The sequence below is a fragment of the Coenobita brevimanus genome, chromosome 63, assembly GCF_032717465.1.
Source record: "Coenobita brevimanus isolate Jiangsu-jjx chromosome 63, ASM3271746v2, whole genome shotgun sequence".
Classification (NCBI taxonomy): domain Eukaryota; kingdom Metazoa; phylum Arthropoda; class Malacostraca; order Decapoda; family Coenobitidae; genus Coenobita; species Coenobita brevimanus.
This window is the reverse complement of record NC_137016.1, coordinates 13510281-13528371: the sequence shown is the minus strand read 5'-3', so window position 1 is coordinate 13528371 and position 18091 is coordinate 13510281.

Genomic DNA, 18091 nt, shown 5'->3' with positions numbered 1-18091 from the left:
TCCCTCACTGTTATAGCCAACTTTGACACACACATTAATTACAAGCTTTTCTAATCTAACTTGTCGCACCAAACCCATAAAAGAAGACGTTATGTGTAAGATTAAATTAGCCCACTGAAGCCTTGGGGAAAAAAGAAGGGGTGGGATGGGGGTGGAAGGAACAGAGAGAGAGAAGTGTGAGAGGGAGGTGGATGACAGAAATGTGATGGGGGAAGGTGGTGGGAATAACATGAAGATGAGAGGTGTCAAAGAGAAAGATGAGAGGGAGAGAGGTATACGGCAGGGACGCGGGGAAAAGAGATGTGTGAAGGAGGAAGGTGCAGGGCCAGGGATGTGAGGTGGTAATGCTGGGGTAGAGAGGTATGAGGGAGTAGAGGTGTGAGGGAAACAGATAGGGTGAGGTGCGGGGGAGAGAAATGCTGAGGTGAAAGCGGTGTGAGGCAGAAAGATGGGCAGGAGAAAGAGCGTTAGAGAGGAAGATGGAACGAGAGAAATGTTTTGTGTGTGTGTGTGTGTGTGTGTGTTGGAGAGAGAGAGAGAGAGAGAGAGAGAGAGAGAGAGAGAGAGAGAGAGAGAGAGAGAGAGAGAGAGATGTGAGGGCAGAAGATAGTGAAGGTAGGAGATAATGAGGGAGGGAGATAGAGGGATATGGAATGAGGTGCGAGGGAGAGAGCTACTAGAGAAAGTGATGGGGAGTTGAGAGGAGTGAGAGAGGAGAAAGACGGAGATAGGATGTTTGAATGGAGAGAGGTATAAGAAGGAGAGAAGAAAGTGAGGTGAAAGGGAAGGAGACAAGGTAAAAGAGAAATATGAAGGAAAAAAAGAGGCTATGGGATGTTGAAGAGTGAAGGGAAGGGGAAGGGAGGATGTGGAGGAAAAAGAGACAAGACTGAGAAAAGGTGAAGCGAAAAGGGAGGGGGATTGAAGTTGCGGGAGGGAGGTGGGGGTGGAGAGTTTAGGATATGAAAGCTGGTGGTGGAAATCTGAGGAGAGGAGGAGGTGGTATATGGAATGTTTGAGGTGAGAGAAACGGACGGGGCTGGGAATCGAGGTGGTGGGAGGGGGTGGGGAGGGCTAGTATTATAAACTCCTCCGTTGCGACGGCATTTATTATATTCTTGAAATTGCCACATTACTTTTTTCAGCTTAAGAGATTTCAAACTGCCGGGGTTACATATAGCCTTCTTGAACCTTTTATAACTATTGGACTTAAAAGCTAAATAACATCGTCTATTGTCAGCAAAACTAATTTACACGTCACCATCGCCAAGGCCATAAAGACAATTATAACTACTTTTTAAATTTAAACTTTTCTTATATACAAAAAACGTTTTTCTCCATGTTCTCAAGGGTTCCCGCTTACCCTTCAAAGTTTACCCCTTAATGTAAGTTCCTTCTCCTTAACTTTACCTTTTTACACTAAGCCTCCCAGGCCAGGAAAGTCTCACACACCCACAAATATGGCTTATTTTTATCCTGGCCAAAGTTATAGGGCGTGGGGGTCTGTAGTCTGTGCTGTATAGATGTGTTGTTTTGTGTGTGTGTGTGTGTGTGTGTGGTATTTGCAAGATCCCTTTCATACCAGTTTCGAATCAGTCGTATCATTTTTCATTTATCGTCAAGTGATTAGTCGGAGATCTCCTTTAACCTACAGGTTCCGACACGGATGTTTTCGCCGACTTTGCTGAACTTACGAAAGAGGCGGCCAGATCAGAGCCAAGGGCATCCCAGAATCTCTGTAATAACACAGTGTGGGACTGGTGGTCAAACTTTGGCGACTTCTGTGAGGCGTGTAGTTTACTGCCTTGGTAATGTTGTGCCTCTCGCCCAGGGACACACAGACACACCCAGATCTCATTTCTCCTCCTGTCATTACCCCAGCCTTTACTGCGTAGTGTCCGCCCTAGTAAACTCGACTGGTGGTAAGATGATAAAAAACTGCATTCTTTAATTCTTTCATGATCGGGACAGCGACAGCATTTTATTCCAGCTATTGTTACACGATTTTATTTTGCTGAGAGTGAACCACAGGAGCCAAGGAGTGTTAATACTGCCACCATCAACCCTCCCGTAATCAGTAAAACTTTTAGTATTTTATTCCGGGTCGGGTTAGACCACTGAATCCAGCTGAAGGTGATTCGTAGTGGTAAGTGACTGGGTTAAGTTTGTTATAATTTTGTTACCCTCACACTATTTTATCCAACCAAAGCAATGGAAGGCCTGTCGTAGTGATGGTACTGTATGGTGAAGAGCGTAGCCGAACTTAATTTGTGAAATTAATTTGTATAGATTTTAATACATAAGCTAATTTTGTGTAGATTTCAATTAATAAGCTATTTTTGTGTAGATTTTAATACATAAGCTAATTCTGTGTATAAATCGTGATAAGCAGGTGAATTATTAAATAGCCGAGCCGCCTAGTGCCAGATGAGGGTGGTAAATAAATGATTTTCTCAGAATTATTATGTAATGAGTATGTATGGATATGGTGTGTAGAAACTGAGTTAATAATGACATAATATTTTACCTCATACAGGCATAGTATTATTTTATGTAAATATGAGCACCTTTTTAGTCTGACGCTGTAAATATATTTTGCTTAATGTAGTTCAGTTCTTTGCGTAATGTATTTTTTTTTTTTTTTTCAATTTTTGGTGTAACTAATTTATTCATTTTTTGTCATGTCGTGTATTTGGGTAAAGAGGGGGGAGGGGACAAAAATTTTACGGAATGGCTGGTGGAGTTGGTTTAATGAGGGATTCGAGTGGTTAGCAGGGGTAATGAGGATGTGAGTGACGATTATTATTTGTTTGGATTTAGGATGCTTGTGTGTGTGTGTGTGTGTGTGTGTGTGTGTGTGTGTGTGTGTGTGTGTGTGTGTGTCCTTACACAAATGCTAAGAATATGTGTAGATTGTGTGTGTGGTTGTCAGTGTGCAAATGTGTTTGTATGAGTACGTGCGTGTTGGTCAATGTATGATGCATGTATGTATATATGTATGTATCATATGTATGTATGTATGTGTGTATGCATGTGTGTGTATATATGTATGATAAGTTGGGTGAGCCAGTCTTTCAATGTGGTCAACTGACGGGAATGTATTTGCAGAATCAATTTTAATATTAATGCAGCCACACGCCTGCTACCGCCACATCATTATTTTTTTTTTTTTTAGGGATATGAGATGGGAAGGAGAGATGAAACTGAATTTCACTCTCTCTCTCTCTCTCTCTCTCTCTCTCTCTCTCTCGTGTGTGTGTGTGTGTGTTTGCGCGTCGTGTTTACATATACTGACCATGGACACCTGCAGGTTGGTGGTGGCCATGTTGTAAAATGCTGCAGTAAATGTATACAGCCACAGTCTGGCCCAAGACACTGCCTCAGACCAATTTCCGTTTAGGCAGATTTGACCAAATTAACCCTTTCCGTGAGATGACATCTGTTTGTACGATATCCTTGCTACAACCAGACGATTTTATTCAGCTAAGGAAAGCACTCTAATGTTGAAGGGACTGAGAAAGGCTGTAGCAGACCCCTCCATCTCAAAGACTATTCTCTAGTCTTACTATAATCGTAATAGTGAAGAGAATAGACCAATGGGCTAAGTGTTAACCCCTTTACCCCAAAGATGTCATCTGTATTTTATCTACTGTATGCTAACTTCAGTCCAGTTACCGTCAGACGAATTGCTATCTCCGCACACCTGAGAACTTGTTTGTAATTTTTCTTTATCGTTTGTTTAAGACCTTTTTTCATACTCCTTCCTTAACTTCTACAGCTTCTTTATACTTCTCAGCCAAACTGCACTGGTTATCTGTTTGAATATAACGATAAGAAAATGATGTCTGAATAAAGAAATTTGGAGACATTAACCATAGAAATTAACAAAGATCCTTTATTAATGCGGTCTTTGGTGTCTATTACGGTCGTATAAATATATAAATGAGCTTTGTGCGAATCCCTTCAACAGGATGGAACATTTGTACACTTTGTTCATGCTTTATTACACAATATTTTTCAGTTAAAGGCCGATTTCTGATTCTACAGGGTTTATGCAAGGTTATATCTGACTTTTCCTGTTCTGAAACCTCCATTACGCTTAGCAGAATAGCCTGATGGCAGTATGAATAAAGCCAATATTATCATCGTACTGAAAGGGTTAAACTTGTGGCTGTGAATTACCTACTTTTGATTTTATTCCGCCTAACGCCAGATGATTTTCCTTTGCTGACGAAAACCTCTGGGCAGCAGCTGGAAGTGTTCTTAAAACATCAGGAGAACCGCAGGACAGCAGCTGGAAGTGTTCTTCAGATATCAGGAGAACCGCAGGACAGCAGCTGGAAGTGTTCTTCAAATATCAGGAGAACCGCAGGACAGCAGCTGGAAGTGTTCTTAAAACATCAGGAGAACCGCAGGGCAGCAGCTGGAAGTGTTCTTAAAACATCAGGAGAACCGCAGGGCAGCAGCTGGAAGTGTTCTTAAAACATCAGGAGAACCGCAGGGCAGCAGCTGGAAGTGTTCTTAAAACATCAGGAGAACCGCAGGACAGCAGCTGGAAGTGTTCTTAAAACATCAGGACAACCGCAGGACAGCAGCTGGAAGTGTTCTTCAAATATCAGGAGAACCGCAGGACAGCAGCTGGAAGTGTTCTTCAAATATCAGGAGAACCGCAGGACAGCAGCTGGAAGTGTTCTTAAAACATCAGGAGAACCGCAGGGCAGCAGCTGGAAGTGTTCTTAAAACATCAGGAGAACCGCAGGGCAGCAGCTGGAAGTGTTCTTAAAACATCAGGAGAACCGCAGGGCAGCAGCTGGAAGTGTTCTTCAAATATCAGGAGAACCGCAGGACAGCAGCTGAAAATGTTCTTAAAATATCAGGAGAACTGCAGGGCAGCAGCTGGAAATGTTCTTAAACTATCAAGAGAACCCCAGGGCACCAGCTGGAAGTATTTTTCAAATATCAGGAATTATTCCATACAGCATAATGATGCTTGTCAACGATTCTTTCTTGCTACCGTCACATGATTTTGTTCAGTGTAGGAAGGACCTGTCGTAGTGAAGGGGCTATGGGAGTGCGATTTTAACTCCACCACAACGAATCATTCTCTCTCTCTCTCTCTCTCTCTCTCTCTCAAATAATTTTCTTTTATCTTTACCATAAGCGTTTTTGTCGAGTTTATTCATTAATCTTAAGGGCTTTTTACCGTTTTCTCATTTTCTTATCACGCGCTATTGATTTATCTATCATTTTGGACTCCTTTTTCTTTTCATTATGTTCCGCTTTCCACCGTGTGTGTGTGTGTGTGTGTGTGTGTGTGTGTGTGTGTGTATATATATATATATATATATATATATATATATATATATATATATATATATATATATATATATATATATATATGGAGCCTCTGTGGTACGGTGGTAGGGTGTGCGTTTTCGTACATGAAAAACCATGGTTCACGCCCTGCCACGGTATTAACTTTGGGAGTGTTCACCCGGCCAGATACTGCTTTGGCAGACATAAGGGGTGCTGTGGTTGAACCAGCGTCGCATACTATAAAGGATACATGCACCCAGTCGGCTTGCGCGGATTGATTACACTTGGTTCACAGACTACACACACATCCAAAGCCACTCCAGCATTACAATCACACTTTCAAGCACTTCTCACCCTACATACTACACCCTCTCTGCCAGACAGCCTAACCAACTTGGTAGCGATGCATGGGCTGTATCGTCCCCACTTCGGTAGGGATAGGCCGGTCCTGCAGGGGACACTCAAACGACTGATGATGATGATGATGATCATTATATATATATATACTGTATGAGGTCTTAGACTTTTTATTCACGGTGAGAGGTATAGCAGTCAAATCATTATCATCATCATCATCATCATCTCCTCCTCCTCCTCCTCCATCTCCTCACCGGTCGTGTCACGTCGTCATTACCTCATTTATTCCACACCAACTCACACAAATTTCATCTCGACACATTTTTTTTAACATGTCTCCGTCTGTCTGATTTTCCGATAATTTCCCGCGAGAATTTTCATCCTCTGACTTTTGGGACGTATTTCATTGTTCTGTGTGTGTGTGTGTGTGTGTGTGTGTGTGTGTGTGTGTGTGTGTGTTACAGCATATGTACAAGTGGTATATAGGCATGAAAGCGTGTTGTCTGCCCTTGGGGTGTGTAAAATTAGGTATGTGAAAATATCTGACCCGTCGATATTCCATGCACTTACATCCCACGACCCACTCAGCCTCATCCCTGTAAATGTAAAAAGGAAGCGGATGTCTGAATATTTGTCCTTCAACGCACCTCAAGGGGAAATAGGCTAGTCAAGTCCCCTCGCGTCCTGCCGTAACCACTGCCTCCCCTCTGGCGCCCATCCCCGGCAAGTTAGGGAGCAGTTAAACCCCATTAACCCAGGACGTAATGTATATATATTGTCGTGATGCTGATACACGATTTTACTTAGCTAACGACAACACCCTAATCTAATTAACTGTCCATTTAATCTCGTCTGGAAAAAATTCCCTAACATCTTTTAGATCATTTAATGGCTAAATGCAGTCAGATTGGAGGATAAATTTGACTAGCAACCAAGGAGGCTCATTTCCACCCCATATCTAAGACTTATCAGATTTCACGCCACCACTCAAGTTGTATGAGTGGTCCAGTTCCCTCAGATGAAAACAAACCAACTGTAAAAAAGATGGTGTTCGTGAAGCTGCATCCAACCGCTTCAGTTCACACGTCTCGTCTTGGCTCACTAGTTTGTAGACAGCAAGAATAAAAAAGACATCATCGTACTGCAAGTGCTAATGCCGAACACAACAGGCCCCAGTGAATGCTGGTAAATCCCGTAATAAAAGATGACAGTGGCGGTTTTATGGCAGGGTAATTGATGCCTAAAGATATTCAGACAAAAGAATGCTAAAATCAAGATTCATCCATCTCGAGGTGACTGGACGCATTGTGTGTGACAGGTCATCAATGGATAGACTGGGAGAGCTTGATTCACAGTGACTTGTTTTCATGAAGGATAGGGAATACAGACTGACTCTGGTACCACATTGAATTTTTAAGTAAATGGTTAAAGTGTGAAAAAAACGGTGAAGCTTACCTGCTGTATTAAAAAGCGCATGCAGTGTTGAGAAATGAAGAAAGTGTTCAGTGTAATAATGATTATAAAGAGATAACGATGCAACAATACATCAAAGAGGGAAAGATTAAGAGGATTTAGTGAGAAGAGGAAATAAAAAAACAAAAAAACTTCGGTTCACTCTTCTTAGAAGTGTATTTTGTCATTTTGTGAACAGTACTTATCATTGCTCTGTTTTGTCCCTAGGAAAGAAGGCTTTTATACAGAGGCAAGAGTTAAGCAGTGCTGAAGAAATACATGGAGTAATTCAGCACTCCCGTAACCCCTGAGGAACTGATTTTGTCAGAGAAATCAGAATGATACTGAACTGACTCCTTAACATTTTTCAATCCTGTACAACCGCTGACTGTCTAGTGTTCTCGTTCGCCCGTATGGTGTACATCTGTTACACGTATGGAATTGCTGTATGTGTGGAAGGAAGGTGTACACAGAGCTCGTTTAAAGAGGGTGGAATCAAATGCTTTCTGTCTCCCCTCGTCTCATTGACTCCTTTCAGTCTCCCCTCTCTCTGAAGGAGAAATGGGATAGCTGAAAGCGAGAACTCTTGGGAGGCGAGGGGAAGGGAACTGGAGAAAGTAGTGAATGGCAGCTGTTTGCATTTCTGTTTGCAGGTGATGCTGTATTTGTAGGCGGTAAGGAGTGAAAGTTGGCGGGTACGGTGGAGGAACTTGGTGTTGTGAGTGAAATGTAATGTAGGCTTGTAGTCTAAGAGGCGTGTTTAGAGTTACTGGGTGTTAACTAAATGATGCAGAAACAAATAATGTGATGGTATTTATGTATTCAGGCAACGCAGTGAACGAAGACGGTAGGATAGGGCATGAACTAGCGGAAAGAGTGCAACAAAGAAGGGCAGTGGCTGGGGGATTTAGAGTTTCATTTAAACCCCGACTATCGGATAATGTCCATTTATATATTTATTCTTCTTACCTCTATATGTTTTTATTCAACTTAGGAAGGACATCTCGTATTGAAGGAATTATTGGTCAATGTTGATGGTAGAGAGTGGAATCTGAAGCAGCTGTTGTTTGCGGATGATACTGCACTGGTGGCTGATTCAGAGGAGATATTGAGGCAGTTGGTAGAGGAGTTTGGAAGGGTGTGTGAAAGGAGGAAATTGAAAGTAAATGAGAATAAGGGTAAAGTGTTGAAGTGTGCGAGGTTGGTAGATGCTAGGAGGATGAATACAGTTTTGAATGGTGAGTTGCTTGAGGAGGTAGAGTGTTTTAAGTATTTAGGGTCACATGTTGCTGTGGATGGAAGAATAGATGCAGAAGTGAAGTTTAGAATGAATGAAATAGTAATCGTGCTAGGAGGAATGAAAAAAGTGTTTAGATGTCATTCGCTTAGAATGAATGTAAAGAGAACGTTGTATGAGGGTGTTATGATACCGACTGCGTTATATGGGTCTGAAACATGGAATATGGGTGTAGCAGAGAGGAAAAGTTTGAATGTAATGGAGATAGGGTGTCTGAGGAGTATGTGTGGAGTGACGCGTATTGATAGAATGATAAATGATGTGCGAAGGAGAACAGGAGTTGTGCGGGAGATGGCTGATCGAGTTGAGCAAAGGGTGTTGCAATGTTTTGGGCACATGGAGAGAATGGATAATGAGCAATTGGTGAAAAAGGTAACTAGATTCTGATGTGAGAGATGTAAGGCTGAGAGGGAGACCACGAATAGGATGGATGGACAGTGTGAAGAGAGCGTTGGATGCGAGAGGGATGTCTGTTGAGCAAGGAAGAGTGGCTGTGCATGGTAGAAATGATTGAAGAGAAATTGTGGATGAATAAATGATGACGCAGCCCTGAGGGGATATTTTCCTGCATTTGGTCTGATCAGCTGATCAGGTCAGGTGTGGGTAAGGGAATGGGTCCATTATGATGTGGCAAGGGTAAACCAGCTCTGCTGTTGGGCCCTGCTGCAGATGTCACTGATTGCATTGCACAATTGACCCTAGTGCGGTGTGGTGCGGTGAGGATCTATCCCTTCTCTCCTTGGGGCTTAGATGCGAATGAATGTATTGAGTGGATGAGTAAATAGGGAGTGTGTCGTCCTGTCTCGGCTACCTCCCTTTCCCTGAGGGAAGCAGCCTAGGTAAATAGACAGATAGACATCTAACCCACCCGGTTCGAAAAGTCTCTCTGAAGTTAAATATAATGATGTGGTGTTCAGGACAAATATAAAATCATGTCTTTGGGCTAAAGGGGTTAAGGTACAGGCAGTAGCGAAGTTTGGGCGTTGTCGGAAGGTTAAAAGTCAAGAATGAGAGGTGATGACAGGTTACCCTTGGAGTGTCTGTGAGTGATATGCATGTATTGATGCACAAATCAGAGGATTCGTGAAGAAAAAGAGTTGGACAGTAAACAGTGGAAGATATAAGGAAAAACTTAAAAAATAAATCTCCGATGTTCTGTTCAAAGAAGCGAAGCGAGTGAGAACACTGTAACTGAAATTTATTGTGTAAAAGTTTTGCCCAATATGACTTGTAAAATTTTTCTGCCTGAGGAGGACCAGAACTTTGTTTTCTTCTTTGCTATTAACCCGCCCCGTCCCAACCACTTTTCCACCACTGACTCTCCCCAATCCTGACCAGTTTTGGATAAATTTTTTTTTTTGGCACCTCCATTTTTGGTGAGATACAATGGAAAATCACAAAGAAAGTGGTCACCGGGGTCTATAAGTAGCCTAGACAGGTATGCCTTCGTTACACCTGGCACCGTGTTCTATAGAGGTGCTCTGCGGATGTCACGTTTTCTATGGTAGGGATTAGTATGGGAAACCATTCACAAAAAGTAAATATTTATTTATTACGAACAAAAAACATGAAGTACAGGAGTATATTGGTTTTTATACAGAAACAGAGGTGAAATAAGCATTGTTCCATCAGACGAACCTAGCGAAATCGCCCAAACTGTTCACCGATGATTCGCTAACATTGTTGTTTCATCATACATTTCATTTTTTCAACTTACATAATACTTTTCCAATAACATTATACCCTTTTCCACTTTAGAGAACTGTTTTCACATATTTACAGGCCTTACAATGATATTTAGTGTAATGTTAGCGCATATTTATGAAGTGAGTGAACTCGCTGTGACTGTTGTTTCAACTTACATTCTCTTTTTTTCAATTTACATAGTACTTTGCCAATAACATTATACCCTTTTCCACTTTAGAGAACCGTTTATGATAATATTTAGTGTAATATTAGCGCATAATTACGGAGAGAGTGAAGTCGCTATGACTGTTGTTTCAACTTACACACTATTTTTCAACTTATATAATACTTTTCCACTAACATTACACCCGTTTCCACTTTATATAATTGCTATCACATATTTACAGACCTTACTATTCTACTGAATGTCATATTATTGCATATTTACAGTGAGTGAACTCGCGATATCCCTTGTTTCAACTTACACTATTTTTCAACTTATATAATACTTTCCCACTACCATTGCACCCGTTTCAACTTTATGAAATTCTTATCAGTATATTTACAGGCCTTACCATTATACTGAGCAACATATTATCACATATGTACAGGCCTTACTTCTACAGTGAGCGTCATATTATCGCTATCACACACAGTATCAGTAAAGTAGGAAGTTGTCCTATTCTTTGAAACATGGCTCAAGCACAACGCTACATTGCAGTCTACACACTCGTATCTTGTGTCTTTTCTCTGAGTGGCTGGTCTTACTGTTGAGTGCTTGCATACGTGGCATGCTGAGGTCTAGGACGGTTTGGTTGAGGAGAGATGCTGCTTGGGTAGTGGCGCCCTGCGAGGCGTAGGGGAGTCTGGGTGGCACTGGGGGTGCTGGTGCCATGTGGGGCCCTGTCCTGTGCTTACCTGGCAATAATTTTACGAGACAGCTCCCTCACAAACCCCTCAAAGGTCTCAGAGATTCCCATTGTCATGGCGTGGAGGTAGTGTGCGTTGAGGACCGTGATGTCGAGCAAGTCGAAGAAGAGCTTTTTGTACCAATTCATCGTGGTCCTGGCACATTCCACACTGGAAATCATGGAGTCAGACTGATCCACTTGCCTCATGTTGATATTGTAGTCCAGTGCCAACTCCGGTTTCCAGACGTGGTGCCTCCTCTCACTGTGGTGATCCATGGAGTCTGTGCGGTGCATCAGGGGGCGCTATACAGTCGACAGGAGGCAAACTTCCCTATTGTGGTTCCACAGGGTGGCAAGGATGTTATTTGCCTGGAAGAGAACCACCTCATTCTTGTCAAATTTCCTCCCAACCTTGACCATATGGCGATAGTTTCTCTTTACAGTACCACAGACTCCAGCATTGTGTTGATGGAGGAACCGAGCGAGAAGAGAGCTAGTGTACCAGTTGTCCAGGTACAGCACATGACCATGATGAAGGTACTTCACTATCACTGACATCACCATGGCCCTTGAAAGTCCAATACTACGATCTTCTATTATGTCTGTGCGCCAGTGTACAAGACTATGTCTTGCATGTAACCAGTCATACAATCACATATAACAAAGATCTTGAACCCAAAACAGTGTCTTTTGCTGGGTATGTACTGGCGAAAGGAAATATTGCCTCTCCACAACACAAGACTCTCGTCTATGACGAGGTCTTTGTAAGGATAAAATGACGAACGGAACATCTGTTGAAGGTGATCAAAGTCAAGCCTAATTCTCCTCATTTTATCTGTGTTATTAGCATTAGCAGGGTCGTCTGCATCATAAAAGTGGAGGTGGCTGAGAATTTGCTGAAATCGATTACGACCCTTTACCTTCCCAAAGAAAGGTGTGCTGGTCATTGGGTCTGTGGTCCAGTATGCAGGAATTTGATTTTTTCATACTACACCCATCAAGAGAACCAGGGCCAAAAATATGAACATCTCACCTAGGGTTACGGGATAGTCATATTGCTGGGAGTGCCTGCTCGTTGTACCTTGATGCTCACTTTCACGGTGCTGGCTGCTTGCAAAAAAGTTTGTTTGCTCCACTATGCAGCCCACAAACTCCTCCCTAAAGAACAGGTGGAAGAAATCCACCCTGGTGGAGCCCGCGTGGATACCTGGAGCCATGCAGCCAGACCGCCACTCCTCAGTGAAGGAGTGAATGATGGGAGTGAAATTACTCCCATCTTCCCAGTCCCACGACAGACTACCATCTCCAGCCTCATCCCCATCGTTGCCTTCGTCAGGGTGTAGAGGGGAGGGTGGTGGGGGAGGTTGGGGAGATGGAGAGCAGCGCCCTTCCCCACACGCACTTCTCTTCCCTCTCCCTTTTCCTTTCCCCTTTCCCTTCCCTTTCCTTCCTTTCCCCACATCATTGGGCTGTGGGGAGGAAATGCAGGAATATTGTGGGGCGAAAGACGTTCTAGGAAGTGGCTCCACCTCACCTCCCCACTGCCCACGTACACCACGTGCTCATGCTGCCTCCCTCACACCACTTTCTCTTTCACCGCTCACTCCTGCTACACCACTTTCCCTTTCAGCCCTCCCTCCCACCACACCACTTTCCCTTTCACCCCTCACCTCTGCCACACTCGCGCCTTCCCCAGACAACAAAGAAGGACCATACCTGATTTTCCTTCTTGCCACACCTTCAGATCCTTGTGGTGAAATTTTCTCCCTCCCCAACCACGTGGTAACATCACGTCCTAGGCCGCCGTCCTCATTCTCGTCCTTGGTCTCTTCCTCATCTGACTCTCTGTCTACGGGCTGGAGAGAGGTCCGTGCAAGTGTATGGGGTCCAGGTTGGCCTTCCCTTGCCTTATGGTATGTAACATACCACACTTTCCTCAGGAAAGGGACCTCCTCATCACTGCTGCTTGTTTCCTCCTCAGGCTGCACATCATCCCCATCTTCCACATCGTCATCCAGTGGAGAATCATTATCACCTGTGAAGGCGTCCAGGGCAGATTGAATTTCGTCCTCAGGGAGACCTCTACGTGCCATGTCTGACCTGGGTCACTGCAAACAGGTAAATGACCAAGACAAGGGAGCAAGGGAGTCATAAGGGGTCTGGGAGCAGGCCCGCCTGGTGGCAGTTAGGGGAGGCTTGCCAGAGTGCGTACCAAAAATCAAGCGCAAAATTTGAAAATTGTGCAAATTAGGAACCTTGCAACTGAGGTGCATTTATATACATCAACAGGACTGGCAGTGACAAAATGTGTGGATGTATATATACGTCAACGGGACGTGGCGGGTTAAACCAGTTGAAGTATGTCATATCATTTTGAAATTATCATGAAATTTTACTTCCAGTGATATCATTTTTTTTTATGGTCCAAATGTAGCTGATAATGCAAAAAAAAAAAAAAAAAAAAATCCACTACACAAGAACTCAGAACTTCTTTTTCCCTTAGCCATTAGGCCAGTCATGGCATGTCTGACCTTTTTGAAACTGTCATGAAAATTGCCTTCCAGTGGTACCATTAACTATCCAACACAGAGCCAAATGCAGTCGAGAGAGGCAGGAAATATTCCCCATCTCACTCACTCACGTTCCACACCCACGTTTTTAGCTGCTATTTAAAAGTAATCTCATTTCAGTCAACTTTGTGCAGTTTTATTAAGTTAATTGAGTATAAAAGCTTAAGATTATTAAGGAAACTATAGATAACTAAGTTAAATCTTAAGTTAAACAAATGAAATATAAATAACTTTAAATATCTCCAGCATGAAAAGAACATCAAGTCTGATAATTTTAGTACGAAAGACTTCCCCAAACTGAAATAAATGAATAAATAATTTTAAATAAAATAAAAAAGTAAGCCTGACAATGGAAACAAGGAGACCTGGTGACCTTACCATCGACACAACCACCATGAGCCTGACCTGCCTTGAGCTCAGACAAAGGACAATCCCTGCCTCACCTCAGCCTCTCAGGCGCCTCAAAATCCCAGACACATTTTCAAGCGTGTCAGTCGGGCGTGTGGGGCATAATGCAGCACCGAGGGAGGCAGACGGGGGAGGCGAGGGAGGGGGGAATGTTGAATGTGCTTCCTCACTTCTCTGGCATGACGACTTACTTTATTACACGCTGACTTGTTTATTTGCCCTGGTGACTTTTTTTTTTTTTTTTTTTTTACTTTGCACAGTGATTAATTTATATCCATTGTGACATTTATTGTAGTTACTTTAATTACGTGGTGACTTGTTAATTTGATTTTGTGACTTATTTTCTTCACACGGTAATATACATACTTTTCATGGCGACGTATTATTTGTGGTTAGTCACTTTGCATGTTACCTTAATTATTTTCCATTTTGACGTATTTTCATCATGGAGTTAATGAATTTGCGACAAAATCTCGATATAATTAAAAAAAAAAAATTCTAACATGGCATAGGTCCAAGGTCGAAACTCTGTGAAGGTCAATTAACTTCACAACATTAGTATATATTGTGTTCCCTGTATCTTTTGTGTGTGTGTGTGTGTGTGTGTGTGTGTGTGTGTGTGTGTGTGTGTGAATTTGCGCTTAATCATCAGTCTGTTTGCCTGATGGATGGTAGAATGATTGGATGGATGGAGCTAAAATTCCTCCCAGTGATTGATGCTGCTCTTTCCATAACCACCACCACCACCACCATCCCTGTCCAGTGCGTATTCGGAAAGTGTAAACGTAGTAAAGCTGGGGTGTGTTGTGGTGGTGCTTATGATGGTGGTGGTAGTGGTGGTGGTGGTGGTGGGGGGTGATTTTGGTGGTGGTACTTCTGGTAAAAGTGGTGGTGGCTGTGATGCCAATACTGATGGTGGTGGTGGTGGTGGTGGTAGTAGTAATAGTGGTTATGATGGCAGGGTTTGTAGTGATGTTGGCTTGTATGGTGCTGGTAATGGTGGTGGAGTCAGTTTAGTTGTAGTGGTGGTGCAGGTAGTGTTGGCGTTTATAATGATGGTGATAGTGGTTGTGTTGATGGTAATGTTTGTGTTGGTAATATTGACGGCAGTGATGGTGATGAAACTTTTGGTGATAGTGGTAGTGCAGTATTAATAGTTATGCTAATAGTAATCTTCGTGACGGCGGCAGTAGTGGTGGAAGTGGTGTCAGTGGTATTGATGGTGGTGGTGGTGATGGTAGTGGAGTGGTAGATAATGTTATTTTGGCTGACTGTTGGTAATGATGGTGTTGGTAATGTTGGTGGTGATAATCGTGGAAGTGGTGGTAGTGGTGGAAGAACGGCAGTGATTTTATAGTAAAATTTCATGCGTTGCTCCCGAGCCTTTGTGCATAAATAATGAGGTGTTGTGGATGAGGGAAGATGAATGGGATCAGGTTAAGAGGAGAGAGAGAGAGAGAGAGAGAGAGAGAGAGGGGAGGGGAGAGAGAGAGAGAGAGAGAGAGAGAGAGAGAGAGAGAGAGAGAGAGAGAGAGAGAGAGAGAGAGAGAGAGAGAGAGAGAGAGAGGAATAAAATGTTGTGGTGATATGGGAATAGAAGAGCAGGAGAAGTAAAGAATGGTATTAACTCCCACAGAACTGAAATAACTCAATTTTCTCTTTATTCCAGCTAACGTAAGACGATATTAATTAGCTGAGAATTAGTAGCAGAAGTCTGAAAGTCTTAATACTGTTATAATTAACCCTTTGATGGCCGAGACAGTTCTAATACTGTATTTCTTCTGACGCCAGGTGATGTTATTGAACTGAGAGTCCAAAAGTGTTTAATGTTTCACTGCAGTTGGTACGCTTGCCTGTTTTATTCAGGTTTACACCTGAGAATTATTGAGAGTGCGCTCACATTATGTTAGAAACAGTAAAGAAAATTTGTGCAATATATTTCATTACCAGCAAACGCTCGCGTGCACAAATTAAGCTATTTCCCGTGCCTCCCATCCATCAGTCTTTTGAGAAAAAAATTTCCACAAAAGCTTTCCAAATCTCTAGGTATACTGAGAGAGAGAGAGAGAGAGAGAGAGAGACTGGGAACAAAAGCTTTCAGCCAGGGGGTCGTGGAAGGCCCCAACAAGGCTGAGGGTGCGACTGGTTGAGCAAAGCTTCTCACAATGTACATCGTGATGCTCGGTTTTGTCGCTTAAGCACTCTCATGCAAGTGCTCCTGGGCTGGCCACGGAAAACCACTTCTTCCTTTCACTTTCATCAACTTCTGTTTGCCTTTCAGATGAATGTGACAGCAACTTATACGATTTTTTTTTTCATTTTTCCCCCTGATAAACACTGAAATAAATCAAATTTTTGCCTAGGTTGCTGTACTGTAAGTGTTTTTAGATTGTCAGACTTTCTGAGCGCTCGCGTACTCAGGCCGTCCACGTGTGGATGCCTTTACCTGTTGTTTAACTGAGATGAATCCGTGGGGATTTATTTTAGGATAACGCCTGATGATTTGATGAAGAGGAGTGAAGGCGCGAAGGAGGGAGTAAAAAAGAAAAGACAGGAAACAGTAAATTTAGAGACTACGGAAGAGAAAAGGGAAGCACAGCGAAACACAAAACAAGGAAGAAAGATAAAAATAGGATGATGTATTGAAAAATAAAAGGAGGAAAAGATGAGCGAAAAAAGTAAGGAAAGAGTGTGGAGTGGAGGGAAATATATGATGGGGAAAATGAGTGAATGTAGAACGGCAAGAATAAGCCTGCCAGTGTTGTCAGGGCGAGGTGATGACTAGTGATGGAGCCTTACTTTGGCAAATTTGCTGGTAATACTCCTACTTGCACTTCCCTCCACCTCACTACCATCTCTCCCCTCTGCTACACCCCCTCCACCAGCTGTCCTCCTCACGTCTACCATTCCTCAACTAGTCAACTCTCATCACACCCCCTCACCACTACCCCTCCACCACATCACCTCCATCTCTCCCTCTCTCCTTCACTACCCATCACCATCCTTTCTCCTCCAGCCCACATCCCCTCGCTCCTCTCCTCCATTTTTTTTTTCCTTCAGCCTACACCCCCTCTGTCCACTTCACCTCCATCCCCTCTCCACCCCACCTCCACACCCTACCCCCCCTTATCTTTCCCTCACCTCCACCACTCCTGCCCCACCTCATCCCCACCCCACCCCATCTCTCGCCGTCACCTCCATCCTCTCTGCGTCGCCCGTCTCCTACTCATCGCTTTTTCACGTTATCCCTCCATTTACCTTCGTGTTTCCCTCTTGCATTATAGATATTCTCTCTCATTTTCTTTTCGTTATCACTAATATTTTTTTTTATAACGTCCTTCATGTATATATTATGTTAAACACTTTGTTTTGTCTTTCTTCTCCACTGTTGTGCAACTGACATGGTTTTCGTTTCTGTTACTCTTCAAAAACCCCTCATTTCATGCTATAGGTTATCCATCGTCTTGACCTACTTATCATAATTTCCTCTTTAATCTCATCCCTTCTCTCCATTCTTTTCTTCCTCTGTTATTTCACCAACATCTCTCTCTCTCTCTCTCTCTCTCTCTCTCTCTCTCTCTCTCTCTCTCTCTCTCTCTCTCTCTCTCTCTTTAACTAGCTTTTGTTCTTCACTTTTTCATCTGTCACAATGATTTTTTAATCCATTATAATATGTCGTAGAGAAACACACACACACACACACACACACACACACACACACACACACACACACACACACACACGCGCACACACACACACACACACACACAGGACTGGCTTCTCCCATAGTTTCACCATAACCCGTAACACAAGTATTTTCATCAGTGCCACTGTCACTCCCCAGTCGTGCCAGCAGCATCCCCGTCTACAGTATCATGATTACCAATACCACCATCACCGTTGTTCTCGCTCTTATTGTCACTGTCAGTAACTTTACGGTACCACCAACATCTCTGCCGCCACCACCATCACTACCTTCACCACTATCGTTACCATCGTTAGCACTACTATTTGTTATGTCACTCTGTATCACCAAAATCTCAGCCATCACCACCATCGCCAGTACCACACCCTACCATCATTAATACAACTAT